This window comes from Mustela erminea, chromosome 13 (assembly GCF_009829155.1).
Source record: "Mustela erminea isolate mMusErm1 chromosome 13, mMusErm1.Pri, whole genome shotgun sequence".
NCBI lineage: Eukaryota > Metazoa > Chordata > Mammalia > Carnivora > Mustelidae > Mustela > Mustela erminea.
Genome location: NC_045626.1, coordinates 21,470,901 through 21,485,939, shown reverse-complemented (window position 1 = coordinate 21,485,939; position 15,039 = coordinate 21,470,901). Strand labels below are relative to the sequence as shown.

Genomic DNA, 15,039 nt, shown 5'->3' with positions numbered 1-15,039 from the left:
GGCAATGCATTGAGTATTGTAAATATATCATCTCATTGAATCCTCATCACAACTCTATGAAAAATGTCATTTTCCCTGCTTATAGAAAAGAAAAATCATGAGTGGTTTTGATAGAGTCCAAAGTAGGACTTAGGTCTTTTTGAAACCAAAAGTATATTGATAGGCATTTTATTGCCTCTTATCAGCTTATAGATATACAATGCCCATGTGGCCACATGATAGAGTGGTATTTTTAGTTTTGTTTTCCTCTCTTTTTCTGTCAGGTAAGATTCTTCTTACTCTTCAGGTCTTATTTTAATGTTAAAGCTTCCATGAATCCTTCTTCCAACCCCATCAGGCAGAATGTGTCATTCCTCTTGCATTTCCAAATTTTCACAGTATATTATTTTTAACATTTTGAGGAAGGTACTACAGTGTTTTTATGCAGTACCCTTTGAGTTGTCTATCACAAAGCACTGCATGAAGTCGAAAATCAATAATTAGCCATTGAACATAACTATAATGTGTCATGATGTGCTTTAGAAGCTTTGTCCCATTGGCACAAGTCCTCTGTCTCTGCTACAAAGAGAAGATTATTATATCAAACACTTTGGTCTTATCTTTGCTTTATTAACTTCGCCTTCTTTTCAGGTAGCTTACTCAACTTCTCACCCCTGTTTTGTCCTGACAGTCTTATCTCTGTATACCTAGCTTTCTTTGGGATGTGTGTTGGCCCAGCTGTTTTACCAGCAGGTAGTGTGTGGCTCTCCAAGGCCTCCATCTTCAGTATAAGGTCTTCAAGAAGAGTAGAGCAAGACCAGAGTTACCCCTTTAGAAATTAGAACCCTCAGGAGACCACAGATAGCACAGATTTTACCCTTCACATTGTTATTTAAACATCCTGAAATACTAATTGTTATAATTGGAATTAGATTTGGAAATGTATTGGATAAATATATTTCAATTTTTGGGTTCTGATTCTATCAATTTGCCTTGGAGAGAGTTTCATATATCCATCAACATTGCTCTTGATCTGCTCCATTGTCATTGTCTTATCATCATTTTTGTATGATCATAAGATGTGTAGTAACCTTTTAGGCAATTGAATAGGAGGACTATGTCATCATAGTTGGTGTTACTCAACTAAGTGTTTTTATCTCTTTACATATTTTGTATTGTTTTCTCTACTGTCTCTAACTTCTATATCCTATACATCTTGGATAGGATGAGACTGAGAAAAGGAAAGGCCAAATTATACCCATATAATATGGAAATTGAACAATCTAATGTTAAATGATAACTATTCAACTTTGCTTTAGAAAAATTGGATTGAAAATTGTGTCCCAGGCAACTTTACTACCCTGAAAGTTTTGATGAATTGAGTTTTATCAGAAATTTAAACAGTGTACAAATCATGCTACGTATCTAGCTGTATTTCAACAATATGTTTTTCAAATTCTGGAAATCTCTAAACATAAACTTCAACAGGTCATTTTTATGTAAATAATTTGAGTAGTTTCTACAAATTCTGAAATGGGAATATATCATATATGAAATCTTTGCATGTTTTGTCATATGGTCATGTGTGTGTGTGTGTGTGTGTGTGAAGAATTTCATTTTATAAAATGCTATCCATTTCCCTCAATTAGCCTAGAATATGATTAAAATGCACTTCAAATTTATAATATAATCTTAAAAGGGGATGTTGATTTTAATTGGTATAGATTTTCTTTAAAAAAAATGCATCAGGCAATTTGCAATTGGTTAAGACTATCTTCAGTTAAATAAAATGTTATATCTTAATTCTTTAACATAGGTGAGAATCAACTCTTACTTAGTAACCAGAAGCTATATGAACACTAATGAGAAGGTTATATAACGCAGTTTAACTCTATGCTCTGCTTACCTTTATGCTCAGCAAAAGTGAAGTTACAAGGAAGTCAGAGGAAAAATTGCCCTGCTAATAAGCACAGTAATGATTATGAATAATGAATATTGGAATGCTATTATAGAATAAAGCCACAAGCCATGATGTATCTTGCTGCTAAATTATTTAAAATGCTGCCTGATAATTATAGACTTGTTTTAAGTCTACATCTGTACATGTTAAAGCTGGAATCACAGTTTCTAATCAGTACCCTTTTTTCCTTCTTGGTTGGGTGGGAGGAGAATGTTCTTGATGGAAAATACGTTTTACAGTTAGAATGTTTAAAGGGAAACTATATTTTAAATTAATAGGTGTTTGGGACGTGTGTTATGCCAGGGCAAGGATTACTGAGATTTTAGAAATACACTGAAGTAAGACTATCATGATTACTTGAACTGTTACTTACCATATTCTATAGAACGTATTAAGGGAGGAAATACATTTTATCATTAAGGAAACAAAATATGAATTGCATATTTAACACTTCATTAAATATGTAGATTGCTGTGAAATCTGGTGAGAAAGTTAAGGATAGTGCGATGCCTTAAAGCCGTCTCCCCACACACGTTTCATTATTTTTGTATATGATAAAGTTAGAAAATTAGAAAAGAACCAAAGAAGAACCAGAGTTGGTTAGAGGTGAAAAATGAGAGTTTGGAAACAAAAGCACATTACTAGGGATATATCTTTCCAAAGGTAAATTAAGGACCATTTAAGACCCTTTTAATACAAAATATTATTTCAACAAACTACATGTGAAATAATGTGAGCTACATTTGAGAGTGAAAATTTCATCAAATATTATAGCATATGCCAAATGAAATGATGTGTCACTACTCATTTCTTGCATTTTTGACTTATGTGCACATTTCCTCTTGTCCCCTTGTTCATATTCATGAGCCCCTGCCTCAAATACATTATGTAAACTTACAATTATATGCATATGGTTAGTGATTTTGATTTGAATTAATACTTCCTTCATCTTTTTTTTAATGAGTATTTTACCTGTTAAGATAATATTTACATACCTATTTTTTAAATTTTGGGAAAGGTCAAAACTGTCATTTTTTAAACTTTACATTTTTGCCATTTTTCAGATATAATGCAGTATAAATAATACCAGCTGATCACCTATTATGTTCAAATACTGTGGTTAATAATTTCATATATATTATCTTTTGTAATATTAATCATAAATCTTAAACTTATACAAATTTTAGATGGAGAATCTATGAGCCAGAGAAGCTAAAAACTTACCTTGAGGTACAGACTTTATGTTGAATGCTTATTGGTCTATAGATCTCATTCAGACTAATTCTATTAATGAAAAGCTGTTACATTTTTATAAAATGATTTATTGGATGCTTTATAGCCCCACTTGGTGCTGAACACATTGAGGCTCTATGCAAAAACTATTTTGAGAAAGAGAATAATTCAAAAATCCCCTTCTAAATTCCTCACAGCAAGCTTGTGTTTTAGAATTAATAAGTGAATTTATTCATTTGTTCCTTCTCTAATTGTTTGTATCCAATGGCTACATGAGTTTTGACTAGTTGAATGAATGATTTCATATTTTCAACTTTCAAGCTGACTTGTATGTAAATTAAATCCAAGAGGTTATTTGTGTAACTGAAGACTTGTGGCCAGAAATGTTGTAACTGGTCACAGTTATGACAATAAGCACTGATTTTACTGTAGTAGATATAGGAAAAGAAATTAAAGTATTTTTTTACTCTTTTATTACTAAAGAACTTTCTTTCTTTTTTTTTTTTCATAGAGATTTGTGGTGTCTGGTAACCATGTAAACATATGCATTAGCATCTCTTGAAAAAATGAACAGGAATTATTGCAGGTGTAGTGATAGGAACCCCCCGTAACACACACCCCATTTCTTTCACAATTGCATTTCTTCTTGTCTGTGAAAAACTGTTGTTTTAATGGGGAACACAGTATTTCATTAAGATATAGATTTGCTCTGCCAGTTCTCCCTTATTTCTGTAAAATTCAATAGTCTAGAAAAAACTTTATCTTAGAAAACATGTAGTAAACATGATTGACCATATTAGCTTTGCTGTACCATTAGGCCATGAGACTGGACTCTTTAGCTGCCAGAATCAATTCAGGATTTAATTAAATTGCCCTATGATCTGACCTTAAAGAGGGAATGTCACAGGACTTCTCAGATATTAACATCATGGTTATTTCTGAAGCAGAGAGAAGGAAAGGGATTTTTTTTTAAATAACTAACTATTACAAGAGCCCTATCTTGACTATTTCCCATGCTCTGCAAAGGCCAGATACTTCTGAACTTTAGCCTTCCTGCGACTATTCTATTTTATCTCCCTTTTGAATACACATCCTTGTCGAATGCCCCTTCTTCTCTCTTTGATATGCAGCCATTTTTTTGTGAATTCAGCTACAACTAAACATAAATTGCACGGATAATATGGGCTAAGACCCATTAAGGATACAGGACCTCTCATAATGAAGGAAACAGACTTTGCATTGGGACTCATAGAGCTTATATTCTAGTGTGGGAGACAGATGTCAGTCAACAAGTTCTTCACATATATTATTAGAAACTGTTGTAATCACTGCATAGAGTGTTATTAGACTATATAATAATATATTTAAAAAATTGGAGAATACTGGGAGAATTACATAAAGGTGATTGGACACAGACTTTCCTGAGGAACTACCTTCTTGCTGAGGTCTCAAAGAGGCATAAAAGGTACTTGGGTAGATTGGAGGGAATGATGGGTCAGGTGCCGGTGATTCAGGTCTAGGGGCCAGTATGGACCAAGACCTAATAGGGGAAGAAGCAGAACCTTAAAGAACTAGGGGACATTGAGCAGGGAGCAATGGGGTCTGGTGGTGGGTATAAGGTTCTGAAGGAGATAGAAAGATGGTCAGTACCATACCCAGAAGACCTGCATGATGCTCTACGGCTTTGGAATTTTTAAATCTGAGCTCCCTAGGGGGCACCTGGGTGGCTCAGTCTGTTAAGGGTCTGACGCTTGGTTTTGGCTTACATCAAGATGTCCCTGTTGGTAATGGGATCTATTGGTGGATCCATTGGTGCTGGGATTGAGCCCCATTGGTGGTAGCATTGAACCCCATTGGTTGTGGGATCAAGCCCCACCTGGGGCTCCATGGGGCTTGTGCTCAGTGCAGAGACTGCTTCAGATTCTCCTTCTCTCTTCCCACTCATGTGCTCTCTGTCTCTCTCATAAATCAATCAATCTAGAATTTTCTCACTGGGAAGTTCTATGTGCAATCAGCTCAAATAAGTTTCTTTCAATATATTCATATTTTTTTCTCTTGAGACAATTTAATGATACATAGTTATATATATATTTTTAAATAGGACTGACCTTTCTTATGAAGACATTTTAGAATTTTTGACAATTAGATCATGTTTACTATCTTTGGTTCTCTTGATTTCATTCTTTCTATCCTTTCTTCCATCTTTCTGCTTTTCTAAAAATCACTTTCATGTATAGTCAAGGTCTCCATCCCTCCCATCCATCATTACAGCACTCTAGCAGGATATGGTTCAAGTGTTCCCCTTGCATCCATCCCATCTTCCTGTTTTTTCTCCTTGGCTGGAATAAAGTCCCAAGCAGCCATTCTGCTCATCACTTTCTTTGCTTTCTGGATGATGAAATCACCAGTGAGGCACATCAAGAACATATCAGATGATCAGCTCACATCTGAATTATACTTCCAGCAGATGCACAGGTAACTGAAGCTTCCCATGGCTGGAATGCCTTCTGTCTGTGCCATTATTAATTGGAGGGGGAGAAGAACCATGAGAGACTGTGGACTCTGAGAAACAAACTGAGGGTTTTGGAAGAGAGGGTGGTGGGAGGATGGGTGAGCCTCATAGTGGGTATTAAGGAGGACACATATTGCACGGCGCACTGGATGTGGTGCATAAACAATGAATCTTGGAACACTGAAAAAATAAAATATAAATACACATACACACACACACACACACCCAACAGCATGGGTGGAAACTGTGGACCAAACTTTTCTGTTTTATACACACACACACACACACACACACACACACACACGTGTGTGTGTTGCTGTTGGTTTTTATCCTCTTCCTGTGAAAACATTTCTGTTTCTCTTTCTTCTGCTCTTGACCAGTTGCTTTCTCCTCTGCTCTCCTTTCTAAAGTTGGTAGATTTTCTTTTAAATGCTGCATATTCTTTTATATATATTGAGGGCTTGGCTATGCGGTGAGGCTTAAATAAAACATTAAATGCCTAGTATTTGAAAAGATGGGGGAAAATCAAGAATAAGATGTGCAAGGACCAGAGGACATTAACCCTGTGAGGATAGCAAGGTATCTCCATCAGTGCTCAGTGGGGTGAGAATGGTAATTATTTGCCCAGGGTTTTAAGATAGTTACAGTACTCACTGTAACTAATCAATACAGTACATGATTGAAGATGATGGTGATAAGGACAAAAATGTGCTACTAAAGATACCCAATCATCTCCTTTATTTTTTTTTTCACTTTTTAGGTGTAGCTTTATTATTGAATGCATGTTCAGTCTTTAGAAGGCTGTGGTTAATTTTTCCAAATTAATGGAGTGATTAAAAAAAAGCTTAACAAGTTGAAACCATAATTTTGTACATATGTAATATTTTCTGTAAAGCATTTCCAAGTTAAAGATGAGTAAATTTTCATAATATGTACATAGTCAAATACAAGTCCATTTCAAATACTATCAGGCTCATAGTCATCAATGGATTCTTTGGAGTTCTTCAAAATCTTCTGTTAAATTTACAAATTTGTTTTCTGTGGCAAAGGGAAGTAACAAAAAGCTTCCTATCCATCCTCATCGCCCACCACCATACTTTTTTTTTTTTAATGTGTTTTTTTAATACATTTTTTTATTTTTTTATAAACATATAATGTATTTTTAGCCCCAGGGGTACAGGTCTGTGAATCACCAGGTTTACACACTTCACAGCACTCACCATAGCACATTCCATCCCCAATGTCCATAACCCCAACACCCTCTCCCTCCTGCCCTCCCCCAACAACCCTCAGTTTGTTTTGTGAGATTGAGTCACTTATGGTTTTTCTCCCTCCCAATCCCATCTTGTTTCATTTATTCTTTTTCTACGCCCCAACCCCCCCCCCCCATGTTGCATCTCCACTTCTTAATATCAGGGAGATCATATGATATTTGTCTTTCTCCGATTGACTTATTTCGCTAACCATAATACCCTCTAGTTCCATCCATATCATCACAAATGCAAGATTTCATTTCTTTTGATGGCTGCATAGTATTCCATTATATATATATATATATATATATATATATATATATATATATATATATACCACTACTTCTTTATCCATTCCTCTCTTCACGGACAACCATGTTCTTTCCATAGTTTGGCTATTGTAGACATTGCTGCTATAAACATTTGGCTGCACGTGCCCCTTCAGATCACTACGTTTATATCTTTAGTGTAAATACCCAGTAGTGCAATTGCTGGACCATAGGTAGCTCTATTTTCAACCTTTTGAAGAACCTTCATGCTGTTTTCCAGAGTGGTTGCATCAGCTTTCATTTCCACCAACAGTGTAGGAGGGTACCCCTTTCTCCACATCCTCGCCAGCATCTGTCACTTCCTGACTTATTAATTTTAGCCATTCTGACTGGTGTGAGGTGGTATCTCATTGTGGTTTTGATTTGTATTTCCCTGACGCAGAGGGATGTGGAGCACTTTTTCATGTGTCTGTTGGCTATCTGGATGTCTTCTTTGCAGAAATGTCTGTTCATGTCCTCTGCCCATTTCTTGATTGGATTATTTGTTCTTTGGGAGTTTAGTTTGCTAAGTTCTTTATACATTTTGAACCCTAGCCCTTTATCTGATATGTCATTTGCAAGTATCTTCTCCCATTCTGTCAGTTGTATTTTGATTTTGTTAACTGTTTCCTTTGCTGTGCAGAAGATTTTGATCTTGATGAAATCCCAATAGTTCATTTTTATCCTTTCTCCCTTGCCTTTGGCAATGTTACTAGGAAGAAGTTGCTGTGGCTGAGGTCGAAGAGGTTGCTGCCTGTGTTCTCCTCAAGGATTTTGATGGATTCCTTTCTCACATTGAGGTCCTTCATCCATTTTGAGTCTATTTTCATGTGTGGTGTAAGGAAATGGTCCAATTTCATTTTTCTGCATGTGGCTGTCCAATTTTCCCAGCACCATTTATTGAAGAGGCTGTCTTTTTTCCATTGGACCTTCTTTCCTGCTTTGTCGAAGATTAGTTGACCATAGAGTTGAGGGTCTATTTCTGTGTTCTCTATTCTGTTCTATTGATCTATGTGTCTGTTTTTGTGCCAGTACCATACTGTCTTGACAATTACAGCTTTGTAATGGAGCTTGAAGTCTGGAATTGTGATGCCACCAACTTTGGCTTTTTTTTTTTTCCAATACTTCTTTGGCTATTCGAGGTCTTTTCTGGTTCCATATAAATTTTAGGATGATTTCTTCCATTTCTTTGAAAAAAATGGGTGGGATTCTGATAGGGATTGCATTAAATGTGTAGATTGCTTTAGGTAGCATAGACATTTTCACAATATTTATTCTTCCAATCCAGGAGCATGGAACATTTTTCCATTTCTTTGTGTCTTCCTCAATTTCTTTCATGAGTACTTTATAGTTTTCTGAGTATAGATTCTTTGCCTATTTGGTTAGGTTTATTCCTAGATATCTTATAGCTTTAGGTGCAATTGTAAATGGGATTGATTCCTTAATTTCTTTTTCTTCTGTCTTTTGTTGGTGTAGAGAAATGCACCTGATTTCTGTGCATTGATTTTATATCCTGACACTTTACTGAATCCCTGTACAAGTTCCAGCAGTTTTGGAGTGAAGCCTTTTGGGTTTCCCACATATAGTATCATATCATCTGCAAAGAGTGATAGTTAGACTTCTTCTTTGCTGATTTTGCCTTTAATTTCTTTTTGTTGTCTGATTGCTGAAGCTGGGATTTCTAGTACTATGCTGAATAGCAGTAGTGATAATGGACATCCCTGCCGTGTTCCTGACCTTAGTGGGAAAGCTTTCAGTTTTTCTCCATTGAGAATATTTGTGGTGGGTTTTTCGTAGATGGCTTTGATAATACTGAGGAATGTGCCCTCTATCCCTACACTCTGAAGAGTTTTGATAAGGAAGGGATGCTGTACTTTGTCAAATGCTTTTTCAGCATCTATTGAGAGTATCATATGGTTCTTGTTCTTTCTTTTATTAATGTATTATATCACATTGATTGATTTGCAGATGTTGAACCAACCTTATAGCCCTGGAATAAATACTACTTGGTTGTGGTGAATAATCCTTTTAATGTACTGTTGGATCCTATTGGCTAGTATTTTGGTGAGAATTTTCGGATCTGTGTTTATCAAGGATATTGGTCTGTAGTTCTCTTTTTTGATGGGATCCTTTTCTGGTTTTGGGATCAAGGTGATGCTGGCCTCATAAAATGAGTTTGGAAGTTTTCCTTCCATTTCTAAGTTTTGGAACAGTTTCAGGAGAATAAGAATTAATTCTTCTTTAAATGTTTGGTAGAATTCCCCTGGGAAGCCGTCTGGCCCTGGGCTTTTGTTTGTTTGGAGATTTTTGATGACTGTTTCAATCTCCTTACTGGTTATGGGTCTGATGAGGTTTTCTATTTCTTCCTGGTTCAGTTGTGGTAGTTTATATGTCTCTAGGAATGCATCCATTTCTTCCAGATTGTCAAATTTGTTGGCATAAAGTTGCTCATAGTATGTTCTTACAATTGTTTGTATATCTTTGGTGTTGGTTGTGATCTCTCTTTCATTCATGATTTTATTTATTTGGGTCCTTTCTCTTTTCTTTTTGATAAGTTTCGTCAGGGGTTTATCAATCTTATTAATTCTTTCAAAGAACCAGCTCCTAGTTTTGTTGATTTGTTCTATTGGTGTTTTGTTTTGTTTTGTTTTTTGGTTTCTATTTCATTGATTTCTGCTCTGATCTTTATGATTTCTCTTCTCCTGCTGGGTTTAGGCTTTCTTTGTTGTTCTTTCTCCAGCTCCTTTAGGTGTAGGGTTAAGTTGTATATTTGAGACCTTTCTTGTTTCTTGAGAAAGACTTGTATCACTATATATTTTCCTTACAGGACTGCTTTTGCTGTGTCCCACAGATTTTGGACCGTTGTGTTTTCATTATCATTTGTTTCCATGATTTTTTTCAATTCTTTAATTTTCTGGTTGACCCATTCATTCCTTAGAAGGACGCTGTTTTGTCTCCATGTTTTTGGGTTCTTTCCAAATTTCCTCTTGTGATTGAAATTTAGCTTCAGAGCATTGTGGTCTAAAAATATACAGGGAATGATCCCAATCTTTTGATACTGCTTCAGACCTGATTTATGAGCCAGGATGTGAACTTTTTTGGAGAATGTTCCATGTGCACTAGAGAAGAATGTGTATTCTGTTCTTTGGGATGAAATGTTCTGAATATATCTGTGATGTCCGTCTGGTTCAGCGTGTCATTTAAGGCCTTTATTTCCTTGTTGATCTTTTGCTTGGGTGATCTGTCCATTTCAGTGAGGGGAGTATTAATGTCCCCTACTGTTATTGTATTATTGTTGATGTGTTTCTTTGATTTTGTTAATTGGTTTATATAGTTGGCTGTTCCCATGTTAGGGGCATAGATCTTTAAAATTGTTAGACCTTCTTGTTGGACAGACTCTTTGAGTATGATATAGTGTACTTCCTCACCTCTTATTATAGTCTTTGGCTTAAAATATAATTGATCTGATAGAAGGATTGCCACCCTAGCTTTCTTCTGATGTCCATTAACATAGTACATTGTTTTCTACCCCCTCACTTTAAATCTGGAGGTGTCTTTGGGTCTAAAATGAGTTTCTTGTAGGCAGCATATTGATGGGTTTTGTCTTTTTATCCATTCTGATACCCTGTGTCTTTTGATTGAGGCATTTAGCCCATTAACATTCAGGGTAACTATTGAGAGATATGAATTTAGTGTCATTGTATTTCCTGTTAGGTGACTGTTACTCTATATTGTCTCTGTTCCTCTCTGATCTACTACTTTTAGGGTCTCTCTTTGCTTAGAGGACCCCTTTCAGTATTTCCTGTAGAGCTGGTTTGGTGTTTGCTAATTCTTTCAGTTTTTGTTTTCCTGGAAGCTTTTTAATCTCTCCTTCTATTTTCAATGATAGCCTAGCTGGATATAGTATTCTTGGCTGCATGTTTTTCTTGTTTAGTGCTCTGAATATATCATGCCAGTTCTTTCTGGCCTGCCAGGTCTCTGTGGATAAGTCTGATGACAATCTAATATTTTTACCATTGTATGTTACAGCTTCTTTTCTTGGGCTGCTTTCAGGATTTTCTCTTTGTCGGTAAGACTTGTAAATTTTACTATTAGGTGACAGGGTGCGGACCTATTCTTGTTGATTTTGAGGGGGGTTCTCTGCACCTCCTGGATTTTGATGCTTGTTCCCTTTGCCATATTAGGGAAATTTTCTCCAATAATTCTCTCCAATATACCTTCTGCTCCCCTTTCTTTTTCTTCTTCTTCTGGAATCCCAATTATTCTAATGTTGTTTCATCTTATGGTGTCACTTATCTCTCGAATTTTCCCCTCTTGGTCCAATAGATGTCTGTCTCTCTTTTGCTCAGCTTCTTTATTCTCTGTCATTTGGTCTTCTATATCACTAATTCTTCAGCCTCATTTTTCCTAGCAGTAAGAGCCTCCATTTTTTATTGCGCCTCATTAAAAGCTTTTTTTATTTCAACTTGGTTAGATTTTAGTTCTTTTATTTCCCCAGAAAGGGCTTTTATATCTCCAGAGAGGGTTTTTCTAATATTTTCCATGCCTTTTTCAAGCCCGGCTAGACTTTGAGAATCATCATTCTGAACTCTAGATCTGACATATTACCAATGTCCTTATTGATTAGGTCCCTAGCCTTTGGTACTGCCTCTTGTTCTTTTTTTTGTGGTGAGATTTTCCGCCTTGTCATTTTGTCCAGATAAGAATATATGAAGGAGCAAATAAAATATTAAAATGGTGGCAAAGACAAGACCCCAGGAAAATGCACTTTAACCAAATCAGAAGAGACCCCAAATCATGGGGGGTGGGGGGAGAAAGGGGATAAAAGAAAACCAGTCACTAGTCTTATATAGACATAGAAAACTAGTCCCCAGTCTCATATATATATGAGACTGGTGATTGGAACAGAATCACCCACTTCATTTTGGGAGTATTTTGGTCTCTTAGAAGAAACTACCTCCCAAAATTTTAAAGAATGAAAAATATATATAAGTGTAAACACAATGAAGGGATGGAATATTCCTATAAGGATGAAAAAAATTTTTTTAATTTCTAAAAAAGGAGTTGATAAAGTAAGTTGGTTGGGAGAATAAAGGAAAAAAAGTGGAGAGAATTTGCTCAGGGTGGAGACTAGAACAAGCCAAGAGCTAGATTTAGGGATATTTTGATCTATTAGAGGAAGTTGTACCCCAAATTTTTTAGAAGAAAAAACCCTATGTGTATACAAAAAAATAAAATTAGATACAATGAAGGATAAAATATGACTATAATAATGAAGGTTCAAAAAAGATTATTATTTTTTTATGAAGGGTATTGTTAAGATAAACTAGTTTAAAAACGTTAAAAAAGGAAAGGTAAAAGTTAAAAAATATTAGCAGAAAAAATAAAATAAAAAAAATTAAGTTAACTGCAAGATTAAAGAACCATGGGGAGAAAGCCATGAGTTCCATGCTTTGCTTTCTCCTCCTCTGAAATTCTGCTGTTCTCCTTGGTAAGTGAACTTGGTCTTGGCTGGATTTCTTGTTGATCTTCTGGGGGAGGGGCCTGTTGTAGTGATTCTCAAGTGTCTTTGCCCCAGGCAGAATTGCACTGCCCTTACCAGGGGCCGGGCTAAGTAATCTGCTCGGGCTCACTTTCGGGAGCTTTTGTTCCCTGAGAGCTTTCCGTAGAGTTCTGGAGGATAGGAATGAAAATGGTGGCCACCCAGTCTCCGGCCCAGAGGAACGGAGAGCTCGGGCCCCACTCCTCAGTGTGCCCTCAGAGAAAAACGCTCAATCACTCCCATCTCCCCGGCCTCCAGCCGCACTCCGAGCTCACCGAGCCTGTGACCAGTTCAAGGTAACCCTGAGCTGAGAGCTCACTCCTTGGCTCTCTCTCTGTAGCTGGCTTCCCTGGTCCAATACCTGCGAGCTCTGTGACACTCAGACAGCCCCGATCCTTCTGTGACCCTGTGGGACCTGGGGCCCTGTTGGCCCTGCATGTGCTTCACCCCAGTTTAGCCTCTGGAGTGATGTCCCTCAGTGGAGCAGACTTTTAAAAGTCTTGGTTTTGTGCTCCTTTGCTCCACCACTTGGCGGGAGCCGGCCCCTCCCGCCACGGTCTATCTTCCCCTCGCTTTGAATTCACTTCTCCGCTGGTCCTACCTCTCTTCAATCTCTTGTTGGATTTGTAGATGTTTGTAATGGTTTGGTAAGCTATCTAGATGATCTCCTGCTACCTGATATCATCTCATCCTGCTACTTCTCCGCCATCTTGACTCCTCCCCCACCACCACACTTTTTAAGCTCTGTTCATTTTCATGATATCACTTGTGGTGTTAGTTCTTTAAGATGGCAGGTAACCTGTTCAGGGAATCAATTTCTCTGTGAGATAGTCCAAAGAGATTGGGAGACAAGGTCAGTGCTCAGATATTCATTCTGGGCTTCTTGCAGCTCCCAGAATAATATGTTTTTCATTGTAATCATTTCCATTTTTTGAAGAATGCTTCCAAACATAAAAAACATCCTGGAGGTTTTAAATGGTTTTGATCAATTATACTTATATTTCAAAACATTTTTTCTTTAAACCTGGAAATTTACACTAATGGTTAGCCACTCTATTTTAAGCAGCACCTAAAATTACTTAGGGAAGTAGTATTTTATCAAACATCTAGTGCATCATAATTTGCTGCTCTGAGAAAGTTGGATGGATTTTACTGAAATAATAGTTCCCGTGTTGTTAGGAGCTTTATTTCATTATCTCTTTTGCAAAATTGCACCTTTCTTTTTCATAGAGCGTGCCTTCTCTCATTAACATTGTGGCAGGTAACTCAGTTTGTGATAACTGTCAAAGCCCTAAGGACCCTAAAAAAGCAACATCTTGAGTCTTACTCTGCCAGATACAAGTTGCATTTTCTTTGCTTCAAAAGTTCTTGCATTGGGCTCCCTTGCCACATCTTCCCATCCTCTGAAATTGCATGTTTTTATTATAATGTCTCCTAGCAATTTTCCTATTATTAGTACTCACTCTTACAGGTCTTTCTAACCTTTGCTGGGTTTGATGTTTGGCCCTAAATGGACACCAAACAAGTGACCACCAGGGATTTTTCACACCAAATGATTATTAAAAGCAGTTGGTTCAGTTGAATAAGCTCTCAAGGTACTGGAGATGTCTTCATTCCTAACTATCTGCTTCCTGGGCACCAGGTAGCACATCTGTAACCAGACCAAACCAACAATTCAGACCATAACCCCAGAGTGCACATACAGACACAATGGTCATTTTATGCTATTATTGTGTGTCTTGACACATAATTCTCAGAGGACAGCACATTACATACAAGAAGGAATGGATGTATCTGCTGGCAGCTTGCTGAACAGGGAACATATAATAGTAAATTATTGTGTGTATTAAAAAGAAATGTGTGATAATAGGTGAGTTTATAAGAAAGGGGCCTCACCTAGCAATATACTTTCAAGAGGAAGAGATGTTTCAAAGACCTGAGGGGGAAATACTAGTAACTAGATAAAGGACCTGGGGCTAGGGGAAAGGTGCAGGGGTGTGTTAGAGATAAAGACAATTGTGTGGGTGAATCCAGAATGACACAGTGTTCAAAAGCATTCTGTACAAGCTGAGAATTTTAAATTCATAATTCTTGAATTTGTTTTCCTTTTAACATGAATGTATCTTTTTGAAGACCACTTCTTTGTTTTTAATCTCTGGGATCTTATTTGTGCCCAGAATTTTTAAGCAAGGAAACATTTCCACATTGTCCCCATCTCTCTTTAGCTAATATATTGCCTAACAAGAATAAGA

The 15,039-nt window shown here is 36.8% G+C and overlaps 1 protein-coding gene across 3 annotated transcripts in view; it reads left to right on the top strand.

The window, feature by feature from the left end:
* Window positions 1–15,039, top strand: part of DCC (DCC netrin 1 receptor) — a 1,159,911-nt gene that overhangs the window by 760,771 nt on the left and 384,101 nt on the right. The gene's annotated exons all lie outside the window — the stretch shown is intronic.